Below are 11,475 nucleotides of genomic sequence, written 5' to 3'. Positions count from 1 at the left end.
AGAAGAGGAAAAGAAAGCAAGAGTCAGGGCGAGGAGAGAAAGAACAACAACAAAGGTGGTTCAGACAAAAGCGGCATTGTATCACCGAAATGACTTGTGAGTTGAAAGCCTTTCGAAAGTCCTCCCCAGAGCCGGCTCATAAAGCCCGGAGACGGGCTTGGCAGCTGAGCCCAGAGCCAGACAGGCCTGGCAGTCGAGCCCAGAGCGCTTCCAGTAACAGGAGATGTAAAAGTCAATTTGCCGTGAAGAAGGTAAACAATCGGAAATGACAAATATGCAGGTTCTTTCCACCGCTTGTTTCTTCGCCCCTTGCTAGTTTCACTGTTATTAAGGCGGACAAACGCAGGGGCGCAGCGACTGGCCAGTGAAGGGGTGGGGGTGGGGGGGGAGTCGTGTGGTGAGGGATCCCAGCAACCATCGGGGGGGAAGGTGGGGGGGCGACAGGAGGGGATTTTTCTCTCCCTCTTATTTTTTTTTAATAGTGGAACCAGCAGAGTCGGACTCCACCCCCTCCTCCTCCCCCTCTTCTTCCTAACGTGCACGGCCGCATTTAGACACGCAGAGACAATGGCGACACGCGGGGACGCGTTGATCGGCGCCGCTGATTAAAGGGGGGCCGGCGGGTCGATGGCGGCGGCGGCGGATAAACGATTGCGCGGCCGACGGCTGGAGAGATGGAGGGAGGTGTGGAGGGAGGTGTGGAGGCGGCGCTCTCCGTCCCCGGGGGCCTGTTTGGTAGTAAGAGGCCCCTCGGGGGCCCCGGCGGAGACCTCCATTAGACGAACGATCCGAGTCATGGCGGGTGGGGAGGGGGAAGAGGGAGGGGGGCGGAGCCGGCGGGGTACCCCGAGTGTGTTTGTGTGCGTGTGTGTGTGTGTGTGTGTGTGGCAGTAGTTTGCCGGCGCTGCTCGTCGCCATCGAGCGGGGTCCTGCCGTGGGAAGGCTCTCCGCCGCTGAATGGGCCCCGCAGCGGAGCATCGACCAGGCCAAGACCCCCCCCCCCCCCCCCCCCCACTGTCCGTCCGTCCGTCACCGGGGGCCGAGACGGACACGTCTTGTTCGATGACCCCCCCCGCCTGGTGGCGTGCTAAGTGAAGCCCTGCGTGAGCGGCTCTCATCCATACGTGCAGAGATTTTTTGTTCACCCCATCCTTGGCCCCCCCACCGGAACTTAATCCTCTTTACTTTCTCCGCTCGTCCTTCTCAGATGAGCAGATCTGCACTGACTGGCTGGGAAAAAAGAGAGTGAGAGCAGGAGGAGGAGGAGGAGGAGGAGGAGGAATTGGGGAAGGGCGGGGTTTAAAAAAGAGAGGGAGAGGGAGAGAGAGAGTTGCGAGTGAGAAAACAAACATGTTTCCCAGGCCTCCTAATTAGTCCACTCTTATTGGCCAGAGATCCCTCATCCATTCACTCTGTGAGGGCTTCCTACACGGAACGCTTCACTCCGTCGAGGGTGATGCATTAAAGAGAGAGAGAGAGAGAGAGAGAGAGAGAGAGAGAGAGAGAGTGGTGGTCAGGGGGAGAAGAGAGAAGTGCCATCGCTGTGATTTCTTAAAGTCGGATCTGGAAACATTTTGAAGCGTGCGTGTGTTTGTGTGTGTTTGTGTTCCTGCATGGAAGCGACAACACCCCCCCCCCCCCGCTCCTCCTCCTCCTCCTCCTCCTCCTTCTTCTTTTTCTGCTTCTTCTTTTTGCGACTCACGTGTCGCGTGTGCTTGTTTGTGCGTCTGTCTTTGCGTGTTTGTGTGTTTGCGTGCTGCGGGACGCGCCGCCGTGCGGCCGTTGTGTTTGCGTAGCGTAGCGTTCGGCGAGTGCTCGCAAAAAAACAAAAAACACAACAGTTTAGAGCCTCGGCTGCAGAAGCCATCAATTCTTAATGAGATAATGACACAGCGGCTCTGTTTACACACCACCACCAAACCACAAACAAGACACAGACGTGCCGATCCGAGCCGAGCTGAGCTGAGCCGAGCCGAGCCGAGCTGAGCCAAGCCGAGCCGAGCTGAGCTTCCCCTCCCCGGGTTTCTCCCCCTGCTCCTCACCCCTGTCTGTCCCAACCCCCTCCCACCCCCCCGTCTCCCGTCTCATCTCTCCTGCCCTCCTCGCTTTGTGGGGCCGGCCAAGAACTTTTAGCGAGGGGCAGCAGGTGGGGAGCGATGCCACCATCTTTGTCTGACACACACACACACGCACTCCCTCACACACACACACACACACACACAGGCAGTAATGAGTCAGGCTCGGTCGGCACTGTGGCTGCAGACCAGATTCTCTAATAAGAGAAGAATGTTGTCCGTGGCATCTACAGTTTTCCACTGAACTCACACATTCATCCCGCCTGTTTCCTGCCCCGGGGTCGTCCTCCCGGAGAAGAGGGAACCCTCTGTCTCCCTCTCTCCCCCCCGCCCCCCCCCTCTCTCTCTCTTCCCCTTGTACCCGCGCGAGTGCGATGCGTTTTCGCGAGACAATTTGACTCACGCACGCACGCACGCACGCACGCACGCACGCACGCACGCACGCACGCGCACATCCTTTTTCTCTCCCCCTCTTCAGCGACATCACTCGGGGTCAGTTCACGCCGCCTCTTTGCTCTCGGCCTCTCGGCTGTGGAAGCCACACAAGGACGTGACTCACGCACACTGAGTCACGGCAATTGAGGCTTCTATTGCCGAGGAAATGGTGGCGGATTAGGATGAGAGGAGTCTTCCTCGGCCTGGTACGCGACACACACACACACACACACACACACACACACACACACACACACACACAGATATACGGGCCCGTGCGGCTGTGTGTGAATGGGCCGAGGAGGAGGAAAAGAAAAGTTGCGTTTTTTGTTGAAATTCTGCCTGGGTGGAACTCAGAGGAGCAACTTTAAATAAGGAAGGGGAAAAAAAAACCCCACCAAGACACAAGTTTAAAAAAAAAAAAAAAAAAAATTGGCATTCAAATACTTTAACCTTGAAATCTCCCCTTGCCAAGGCGCCAGCTCCCTCTTTTTTTTTTTCCTTTTCATCTGTTAAATGTTTGAGTGTTTGATAGTTTGAGGTCTATAGCAGAGCCCGCCCGGGAATTAATGTCATTCATATGCCCTGCGGAAATTACTTTTGAAATGCATATAATCTAAAACATGCAAATGAGGCTGACTTTGTGCACCCTGTTTAATATGAATTATCATTTTCTGAATACCTATTATTACTGCGTACATTTCTCCAATTATATTGTTCTTTTTTTGTCACTTTTTTTGCACGAGGACGCACACGTGCGCGTCAGGGGCGGCGGGGGGTTTGGGGTGGGGTGGCGCGGACACACACGCACACACACACACACACGTGTGGTGCACGCCGAGCGGAATGTCTTTGTGATGGGTGTATTTTAATGAGGAGTAATAAGGATGGTAATGACCCAGTCCACTTCTCTCTCTCTCTCTCTCTCTCTCTCTCTCTGTCTGTCTCAAACACACACTCTCTCTCACACTCACACACACGCAGCCTGGCACACAGCTGTTAGCTTACATGCAGCCAGTCGAACAGTAAGAGGCATGTCGTTTAAAGTGAAGAGCAGAGCGATGGGGAGGAGGGAGAAAAAAAAAAAAAACTACTACGACTAAATGTTGCAGATTTTCTCACATATTTTTCAGTGGAAAAGTCCCTTAAGCTGCAAATGAAAAATAACAAGGCGGGAAGTGTGTTGCTCATCTAATTTTCATTAGCCGACTGAAATATTGATGCATTTTAAAAGTGAACAGTGCATGTTTAGTTTATCTTTTCCCCCCTTTTTCCCTCTTCTGCTGATAGAACACTGTTATTAATTTCCTTGTCCAAGAGGCGGCCGCTTTTTTTTTTCTCCCCCTTTTCTCCTAAACTGAATTGAAGGCATCCCTTTTTCAAACGAAATACTCCATTAATTTATTTATGCCGGCCCATAAATTATTCTATTAATATTAGCATGTTCCAAATTAGTATGACTTCTCTCAATGTTCCTTCTACTTCCATTAATTAGCATGCTTGTCACTATAACAAAGATTTTTCTTTCTCTGATAAATTATAAAGGAGACATTTTTTAATACAATGAGAACTGCCTTAGAAATGATGAATATTTTAGTTGTGGCCTGTGTGAGACAGAAGTGAGGAGAAAGAAGCGCCAAAAAGAGAAAACTAACAATTACATGGAATCCACTGTGAACTGTCACTGGCGCGCAACACTGTTGATTTTCTTTATTTAGCCCTTTTAAAGGGTACAAAGTGTATGTGCGTGTGTGTGTGTGTGCGTGCGCACGCACGTGCGCAGTCGCACAGGGATGCTCAGGGATATCATCTTGTTTTAGCACTTTTGGATAGGAAGTGAATTAATTACCTCCATAACAGCTTGGACCAAGTTCAAAAGTACTAAAATTCAATTAATTTGAAAAGTGGACATGCTATCATTTCCTCTCCACGTCTCCTTTAAAGTCTGGCCTGTTTTTTACTGTGGACTTATTCAATTATATTTGATTAAACTCACTCTGATCCAATCTATTAATTAACTAGGAAATGCAAAGTGGCCCGACTTGAAAGCCGATGTATAAAATTATAACATGTCCACTTTGATATATATTTATTTATATTTTATAAACCGCCATTCTTTAAAAAATAAAATAAAAAAATGCCCACTGTAAAGCCCATTGCAATTCCAAGTCACTGCTACTCGTCTTCCAGGTAATATTAAATCTGCTCTTTTTATCTTCCCCGCATTGCAAATTCTGATTGTAATTGAAATGACATTCCACCTGAAGGCAACTATACCAAAACTGTTTAAAAAAAAAAAAAAACCCTCTCTATTTCTTTTTCCTTTAAACTTGGCTTTTCACGCAAACGAGAACATAATTGTCCCCTTTTAATTAAAGTTAAGAAGTTAGAAATTCATTTAATGGTGTCAAATATGAAAATCGTTGTGTTTTTTTGTTGTTTTTTTTAAATCATTTTCCTGCTCAAATGGAAGGTCGCCAACGTTTTTTTCTGGTTTCGTTTTGTTTTTTACGTGGGTTAAAGGACTGAGCAGTCGCTTATTGCGGGGCAGGTCACAGGCGCAGACGGCGGCACGCAAATTTACTCCAGGTCCGCTCGGTCCTGGGCTCCGTGTCAGACTTTTTGAATCGTGCGTGAGGCCGTAAATGAAAGTGAAAAATCTCTTTGTTCTCCAGTTTACGCATCTGTTTCACCTTTCTAGTCCTTCCTCCCTCTTCCTTCTGACACCTTTTCTGAGCGTCTCACCCCCAAGGGAAAAATAAGTATATATATATACATATATATATATATATAAAAATCGTGTCTCTCCTCCCTCCCTCCCTCCCTCCCCTCCTCGCCTCGCCTCCCGCCCCCCTCTCACACTGAAGGTCACTCTAATAAAGAGCTCTCACAGGACGGAGCTGCTAATTGCTCCGCGGCGCTCTAGCTGGTTTCAGATCCAAATAAAGGCACGTCGCTTTTCCTTTTTTTTTCTCTCCCCCCCTTCCCTCTTCACCTCCGTTCCACCATGTTAAATACAATCTGAGAATTAGCCGTGTTGGCTGTCATAACCTGACCCCGGCCTGCATTACCTCTCAGGACTGAGCGGGCAGGATGAAGGTGGTGGTGGTGGTGGTGGTGGTGGTGGTGGTGGTGGGTGGAGGGGGTTCACGGATCTTTCATCCTTATGAAAGAAACGCAGGTTGATTTCCAACTGGCATCGCCGTGCGCGAGTATGGTGGTGGTGGTGGGGGGGGCACGCACGGGCTTTACTTCCTTAGGAATGTACAACCCGTGATTTTCGGCTCAAATAAATGAGGTGTGCACGAGGTCCGCTCCTTCTACAAATATTGGTGCGTATGTGTGCGTCTTTGTGTCTGTCTCTGGTCTTTCTCTTTTTTTTTCTTCTCTCTCTCTCTCTTTCTCCTCTGGAGGCAGACAGCAGTCTGCGAGCTGGTAAATCACTTATTGCACTCTAAAGGGAAGGGTCGAGGTGAAGGCAGGAGTGTATGTTTGCCCCGGTCATACACACATACGGAGCGATCTCATCGGTGCGGAATGCGCTGCGTGTTTACCTATGGCTCCAGAACCCACCTGACCGAGGAGGGCTAATCTTTATGGGCTCTGTAAACAGGGACTTTGTCTTCGCGGGACGGCGGGCGGGCCGGGGCCAGACGCACAGTTCACACATGGAACTCGCACACAGGGCCTGGCGATGGGAGGATGGGGGGGGGCGGGAAGGAAGGGCAGCAGGTTGCGTTACTGTACGGTGGACGACGACGCTCAGCAGCAGGTCCCGTGCACGCACGCACGCACGCACGCACTCACGCACACGCATGAGCACACGGCAGGCCAGGCATGGCCTGGGAGCCATATGGGAAGCAGCCCTCTGGCAGAAGTGGAAGAATTCCCCGTGTTTATACAGCCTGGGATTGTCTTATCGTCTGCACCCTGAGCCCCCCTCTCCTCTCCTCTCCTCTCCTCTCCTCTCCTCTCCTCCCTCCTCCTGCGCTCTTCCCGACAACTTCTTTATTAGCCAGCTGCGCGGCGCGCTGGAGGTCAGAGCGAGCGCCAGAGCTGCTTGCTCCTCTCTCACACACCAAGCTAATGATGCTCTTTGAAGCCGGCCAGTCGGCCAGCCAGTAGGAGACATGCACGGCCTGCATCTGACTGGCTATCTGTCTGTGGGATAATGGAGTTCACCTGTTAGCGCTGGAGCGCCGCCAGCGCAGCCCCAGACAGCTAGCAGCAGTTAGCCGCCGTGCTGCGTTAGCCCGACCTGTTAGCGCTGGCCCACAGCCAGAGTAGCCTGTAGGGGTGGTGTTAGCAGCTAGCTTTGGCCTGTGTGTGTGTGTGTGTGTGAAGCACTACCTGGCTGCTCGAGCTCCGGTGTCCCGCTGCAGATTTGGGCCTGAGTGCGAGGAAACAACCGAACTTGGACAGGAAAGTGATGGAATGGAAACTTGTCGAGCGCGAGTTTCTCTGTGTTTCTGCACCGTCTCGCTGACCTCATTCCTTTTTTTTTCTCTTTTTTTTTCTTTGTTCAAGCGACGACACGTCAGCTTCCAAATGCCACGCAGATATCCCCCTCTGTCGTCCTCTCTTTCCCTCTCTCCTTCCACCGTCTGCTGATGACTGGAGTCCAGCACAAGTCCAAGAAGACAATTGTCACGGCTGTGCTGCGCTCTAAGATTTTGACTTTTAATACCAAAATAAAACACCTGAAGCTTTTGGATTGAATGAAAAACTTTTTTTTTTTTTTCCTTGGCCTTTCTGCAATCGGCTGCCTGCAGAGTTTGCTCTCAGACTTTTTTTTTGTCAATAAAGAACTTGCACCAGGAAGTGAAGCTCCGCCGCCTCAGAACGGTTGCCTCCGCCCGGACCGAGCATTAAAACGACCCTGTCAGGTTTTTATTTCCTCCTATTACGTCGGAAGATAAACACAGCTGGCCACGCACATGCTCGCGTTTAGAGATAATATGAAAAGTGCTTTCAAAGCAAAAAAAAAAAAAAAAGCGTACAAACGGCCGCGCTGGAACTCCTGCCCTCAAATTATGGCCGTACGAGAACACCTTGTCTCACTCAGTGCCATAACATTTCTACCGGAACATTAATAGTACAACCCGTGTTTACTCACTGCCCCCCCACCCCCCACCTCCCACCCCTCTCCACTCCCTCCCTACTGTGTACACACCATGCCAATCACCTCCCCGTCTGTCAGGCCTCTGTTTCTCAAAGGCTTCCTCCCTCCTCCCTGCCCTGAGCTTCAGATTGTTCCTGTCACACCTCCACCTGACGGCTGATTGACGGCGACACAAGACCTGATAGTTGGGTTTGTAGTTTGGTTTTTCTCAGGGGGAGCCCGGGGGGGGTTGAGGTCGTCCCCTCCCTGCGGGCGGCGGGGCGGTGGGGGGGGGGTGTCGCAGCGAGTTAAGTAGCGGCGTCTTTTCCGTTTGGCAGGTTGAGCTCGCGCGAGGGTGCACGAGTTGTGTGTTTTGAATTTGATGGCCGGTTGCCCCGCTCCCACACCCCGCCCCCCACCCCCGCAGCCCAGACAGAGCCCATAAATAAGACGTCTTTGTGATGGTTTTAAGTGACAGAGGCTGGAGCCGCTCCACCGGCAGTAAATAAAGACGTCTTGCCGACGCAAAAGACAGCAGCGGGGGTCAGTTTTGTTTTCATATTCGCTCCTCGTGTGCGTGTGTGTCTGTGCATGTGTGTTATTCCAGAGCATGACTTTCAATTAGAATGAAATAAAGCCCCCTTGGGTGTGACAGCTAAAGCAAATATTTTACGAATCCACACACAGCCACTCATTGCGAGCTAGCGAGCGAGCGAGCGTGCGAGCGTGCGGCTCCCCCGAATTCTGCTCCCTGATTACAAAACAAGCTCCCGATCCCTCAGATTCCCTCAGATTGTCGCGTCTCCGCAAGCAGAGCGCCGTTCCGCTCGCACGCAAATATTGATTGAACTATCAAAGATCGCGCCGGCAACCTTATGCGGATTCTATTTTCAGGGCGAGGGGAAAACTTTGAATGTTTTCCAGGGCTGAGCGCCGCCACTAGTTACCAGGCATAACCAGAGGGGAGGGAAGAGCGGCGTGCTGGGGGAGTAGGAGGAAAGACGGATAATTCAAGAGTCAGATGAAAGCAGATAGATGATTGAGTGTAGATACTGGCACAGTCGACCCTCCTCCCCCTCACCCCCTGCTCCCTCACCTCCTCCTTCCCTTCCCCCCCCTCCCTCCCAGCCTTATTCCCTCAGTTCCTTGCCTAATAAGCGGCGTTCCTGCGAGCTGATGCAAGGCGGAGGAAACAGAACAGGCGTTCTGGGACTGCTGGAAATATTCCCACATGAGGCACAACATGATAAAGACTTATTATCTCGCTAAGCTGCTGTAAACACGGATGCGCGCGTAAATACGCGGCGTACACAATGCGTTTTCTCGCATGCACACGCACACACACACACACACACACACACACACACGAGTTCCCATAAAGCGGGAGGAGGAAAAAAAAAAAAAAAACGGTCCGGCTTTGCAGCTCCTGACGAGCTGTGACCAGGAGGAATCTGACAGAGCCAATCCCCTCCAACAAAGCCTGAGAGTCAGCAGGTTTGAGCCAGCTCGCCGGGGCATTTCGGCCCCGGCGTGTTTGAACTCCACACCGCCCCCAGAGCCGAGAGAGAGAGAGTGAGAGAGAGAGGAGAGAGAGAGAGAGAGAGAGAGAGAGAGAGAGAAGGTTCTCTGAAGAGAACCCATTTTTGGGAAGGGGCGGGAGTTTAGCAGGGACATCTGAACGAGGCTGCATGTCGAGGCAGGAGCTCATCCCCCTCGTCAATCACACACACACACACACACACACACACACACACAGTCGCAGGCGCGCACGTTCACCTGTGAGCTAATCCATGACAGTAAGCAGGTCCACGTCAGCCTCCTAGACAAACACACCGGAGTCATCAGAAAACATGTCGAGTCCCATTTCCCTCTTATTACTCGCTCCCTCCCCCAATTAAAAGGCAGAGAGGAGGAGGAGGAGGAGGAGGCCTTTTATTCCCGCTCTGCCCCCTAAACGCATTCTTCATCTCTCTCTGATCTGCACCCCCCCCTCCACCCGCCCGCCCGCGGTCCCCTCGGGGTAGTGGGAATCTCTCCCCCAATGCGCTCTCAGGTCAGGGGTTCAGGTGGAGGGGGGGAGGTGGGGATGGGGGGGGGGGACGTGGAGGGGTCGAGCACGTACAGCGAGACAGACGCTGGGCGCAGCAGCAGCAGCAGCAGCAGCAGCAGGTCGGGGCAGGCAGGCGGCTCCTCACCGCTGCCAGAAACACTTACGGCGCCGCGTGCGCATGCACACGCACTTGCATGTGTGTGTGTGTGTGTGTGTGTATCATAACCCTAATCAGAGACTTCAGGGTAGATTTATGCCCGTGCCTTTTTCCCGACCTCCATTACACAAGCTTATATACACCCATTACAGGATGTGACAGAGTACACACCCTTTAGACGAGCACACGACACTGCCTACGTGTGTGTGTGTGTGTGTGAGTGTGCTCGAGAGAGGGCAGGCACGCGCTCCCATCCTTACACCCCCCCCCCCATTAGGTTGTCGTCCGCCCGCCGAGCCCCCGTCCCCCCCGTCGGTCTTTATCTCCGCGCCGCTCGTCACTAATAAGGTCAAGGAAGAAGAGTCAGCGGCGCTCGGACGCTGGCTGAATTACAGCCAGTCGCCCCGCCGGCCGCATGAGTCACTGGGCCGCTGTGCTTCTGGTGCTCCTGGAGCACCGCGGCCTCCGGGGGAGCACCGCGGCCTGACCGGAGGGGTTTCCTGACCAGGCCAGCAGGGTTTTGTTTTTTTAAGAGGTTGAGATTTGAGATCAGGTGGCAAACTTTGAAATGTCGCCGGTCGGCTTTCGGGACTTTGCCGTCTCCCCCCCCCCCCCACACGACTTTTAGAACCCTGTCTTCTCTCATTCTCGCCGGTGGTTCTGAGTCTCGCACTCAGAGTTTCTGCTTCCGTCTGTCATTTGCGAGACGAACCCGAGTCGTCCCGGCGAAGCGACGCTGGTGTCAAGTTCTACCACACTTTTGAAATAATCACGGCTTCAAAACCACTAATGCACTTCCTGCGGTAGCCCCCTCCACCTCCACCTCCACCTCCACCACACCCCGCGGCAGGTGTAGCACAAAGGCCGCAGGTCGTGTGCGGCGCCAGGTGTCGCTCTGATTGATTGATTGATTGATTTGTGTTTTCTGGTTTGACAAAAAAAATCCCAACATCCGTGGAGGAATAAAAAAAAAAGAAACAAACTGACCCACTTTAACGCGGCGGTTGTCGCACCGTGCCGTGCGATGTGTTGCCACGCCGGCATGAAATCTCATCACGTCTACTCAGCTCCTCAGCTCGGCGAAGGATTCCCCTCACATTTTGAGGGCACTGTCCCTTTATCTGTCACCCACAGCTGGAAGACGGCTCAGTGCCGCAGGTCCATGTCCCTATGCAAGCACCCGCTTATACAGCACACACACACACACTCACACACACACACACACACCTGAGGAGAAACAAGAAAAAAGTTGGATTCTCTCATGAAACACCTCTCTATTGTTTCCCCAGAAGGCAAAGGTTGTACGCCTGTGAAAAACACACACACACACACACACACTTGTGTGTGTGTGTGTGTGTGTGTAAGGTGTGTGTGTGTGTCTGTGCGTGCGTGTATGTGTGTGTGTGAGTGTGGCGCTTCGATGGCAATGGGTTTGCTGAAATTAAAAAAAAAAAGTGCAAGAACTTTTCCCTTAAAAACTACATGAGCCTGTGTGTGTGTGTGTGTGTGCGTGCGTGCGAGCGAGTGTGCACGTGTGTGTGTGTGTGTGTGTGTGTGTGTGTGTGTGTGCGTGTGCGTGCGTGCGTGCGTGCGAGTGTGCATGTGTGTGTGTTAATTTCTAAAACTGGATGAGGCAGAAAGACAGGATTGAGCTTGT

This window comes from Nelusetta ayraudi, unplaced genomic scaffold (assembly GCF_046127955.1).
Source record: "Nelusetta ayraudi isolate G7.1 ecotype Tasmania unplaced genomic scaffold, CSIRO-AGI_Nayr_v1 ptg000124l, whole genome shotgun sequence".
Classification (NCBI taxonomy): domain Eukaryota; kingdom Metazoa; phylum Chordata; class Actinopteri; order Tetraodontiformes; family Monacanthidae; genus Nelusetta; species Nelusetta ayraudi.
The sequence above is the reverse complement of the archived record's forward strand: the minus strand, read 5'-3'. Positions refer to the sequence as shown.